This window comes from Echinops telfairi, unplaced genomic scaffold (genome assembly GCF_000313985.2).
Source record: "Echinops telfairi isolate 266 unplaced genomic scaffold, ASM31398v2 ScPeMD7_1;HRSCAF=3_0, whole genome shotgun sequence".
NCBI classification, from domain to species: Eukaryota; Metazoa; Chordata; class Mammalia; order Afrosoricida; family Tenrecidae; genus Echinops; species Echinops telfairi.
In genome coordinates this window covers 4,442,478-4,445,495 of record NW_022103896.1, presented here as the reverse complement: position 1 = coordinate 4,445,495, position 3,018 = coordinate 4,442,478, and positions in this window count along the sequence as shown.

Sequence of the window (3,018 nt, the reverse complement as noted above, 5' to 3'; positions counted from 1 at the left end):
CTAAAGAACTGAACCTCAAATCTAAAATCTCTGAGAGACTTTCAGCTCGGCGGAAGCAAGGGCTGTCTCCTACTCCTTTTGCTTCTCTTCCTTCTCCTTCTTGATCTTCATATTGGTATTAAAAAACACCCTTCAATGGTAAACATTTGACGTTGGAAGAATATTATAGTTCACCCCCTATCTCTGTAAAGGAGTAACATTGATTTTGGTGTGTGTTTTTTTTCTCCCTCTCAACATTTATCGGTCAAGCATCTACCGTGTCTAGCTCGGACAGAATCTGGAGAAATCAGAGCGAACGAGCTAAGCACAGACCCTGTTGTTATCAGGTGGGAGTGGGAGACCCTGTTATCGGGAAGTTTAAAGCTGGTGGGAGTGGGAGACAAAGTGGAAGCTAGTCGCCATCTTTAGCTTGTGGTGCAATGGTTTCACACTCAGCGAGAAGGTGGGTGGTTTGAAGCACTCAGTAACCCACCCAGAGGAAGCTCTTCTTCCTGATGGGCTTCTTCCTTCATGATCTTGCTTAACAAAGGCCCGTGGAGCAGATCTGCACCCTCATGCTAGACCACCATAGACCACAGTAGACTGGACCGCTCCGAACAACATCTTTATACGAAAACACTTCTTTTGCTCCATTATTTCACATTCCTTCAAAGTCGGAAGAACAGAGTGCTCATTAGCAGGTGTCTGGTTCATATGCTCTTAGAGTCCCCTTTTTTCAGCAGTTTTATCAGCACATAAACCACATATGATATAATCCAATAATTTAATAATATCAAGAAGAGTTGTATAATCACTACCACAAACAATTTCAGAACATTTTCATTTTTCTTATACTCATTATTATGAGCTCCCCATTTCCCCTCTACTTCCTCTGCAATATCCCCAATAAACCATTTACCAAGTTTCTGTCTCTATAGATTTACCTATATTCATTTCATGTACAGGAAAACATACACACTCACACAAACACACTAACACCTCTAAGAAAGTAAAACAGAAAAATCTCAATTGAAAAGTAGAAAATATTAACAACTAGAATAGCTTTAAAATGGGTCATAAGGGAGAGCAAGTGATAAGTGTTTAATTTTAATACGCCTACATCTGCCATAATCCACTTCCCAATGCACTCTGCATGATAACCAGGCGATTCATCGCTGATTTGCTTACATGTTCAGAAACACATTCTAATGAAAAAAGTAATTACGTGGATCATATTGTCTTCCCCCAAACAGACTCCTCTTCCTCTGGATATAAATCTTCTTAGTTATCAAAGAGCCGACTACACAGAGACACACAGAGGGTAAGACAAGACAAACTCAGATACCACCTGCATTTGCCATTGCAGGAGCCCCAGGGTTTGTAGACTACTTGAAGCCAAAGTTGCCCAGATACAAACAGAGTAAGAAGAAAAAGGAGCGATTGTCTGCACGTTGAACCAATCAAAACTCTCTGCAGCACGTGACAATTCCATGGCACCTTACAAGACCCGAGGTTGAAATAGACAAGAACCTCCCTCAAGAGTCATATTCTGAATATGTACATCTAGCTTTCTGTACACTGAGACAACCCATTTCAGTCCTTTCATCCACCCACTTGTGCTACTTTTTGTTAAGTAACATGTCATACCGAAGCCATTAGGGAATGAAGACTGTGAAAGGCAAAACACTCCCTGGGTTTCCATTTATAGTAGAACCCATATAGGACTGACCATCTGAAGTAGGAGAGCTTGTGGATTCTGAATTGTATGGTCATAATGAAAGGCAGGACAATTGAACAACACTGTCGAGATCATTCTAAAATATGGCAAGACAAGGAAAGGAAAATTAGTATGACTGCAAAGTGTTGTTTTAATAAAGTCTAATGAGGAAGCATATAGATCTATCCCACAGAAGATCCAGAAATTTAGAGAGAAAATCAAGAGTCCTTCTCAAAGGACAACAGTAAGTGATGATGACTTTCAAGTGCTGCTGGAATCCAGTTCAATGTTTAGGTTGTTTTTAATGAGAAAATTAATTCTAAAATAAAGAGAAGGAGAAATTATATGTATATACATATATTCTGAACTCTCAGAAAATAGATTTCAATGCATAGTATGATCTCATGGAACAAAGTAGAACTGTCCCATGGGGTTTCAAAGGTTGCAATCTTTATGGAAGTAGACTGCTACATCTTTCTCTCATGGAGCAATGGTTGAGTTCAAAACATTGATCCTCAGTTACCAGCTAAGCACTTAACCGCTGCACCCCCAGGGCACCCAGGTCCTCAGTTAGAGAGAGAACAATATTAGGGGAAAACCTGTTTATGAACATCCCAAATATTAATTCTGAAGAAGACAAAAATATCTTACTAAGTTCGGAGAAAATTGTGGGTGGAGACTCTATATCAGAAGCTCCTCATTGTAGAGCTGTAGAAACCAAAGGTCTGAATGATGGAGTGACAGACTGGTTCGGGGTCCTGTGTGGAGGAAGGCGCACACCTGCACCTGCAAGCACAGAGCCCAGAGTGCATTCCTTCCCAGTGAATTACCTGCAAAGCCCTCCAGGAAACCACATTCTAGTTTTGCTGAGAGTGAGTCACATTGAATCTTAGGACAGGGTCCATGCTGCTGAAAATACTTTCCAGGACTGCCTTTGGGACTATGTAGATGTACATGGGGGCTTCAAAACTTGTGGGAAAAATTCACTGTCCTGTAAGTCAGTGTTCCCATGAACTCTTTGAAACCCTCTCATAGACTACCTGTTGTTGAATAGATTTAGTGGCTACCCCAGCATTTAGCTGAGGTCACACCTATCCACCCAATGGCCTTATTTAATTTTTTTTCCCCAGAGTGACTACAAGCCCATTGCTACCTCAATCTTCAATACATGGTGCTCCCCACTTCCCTGACTACAGGACTAGATTAAGGAATGGGGAATGGACACTTGACTGCAGCCGGGTTGATCTATACTGCTACTCTTTAGCCGTGGTGATTGTCTTGAGGGTGGACAATAATATAATAATCCAAGCTTGATTAATCTA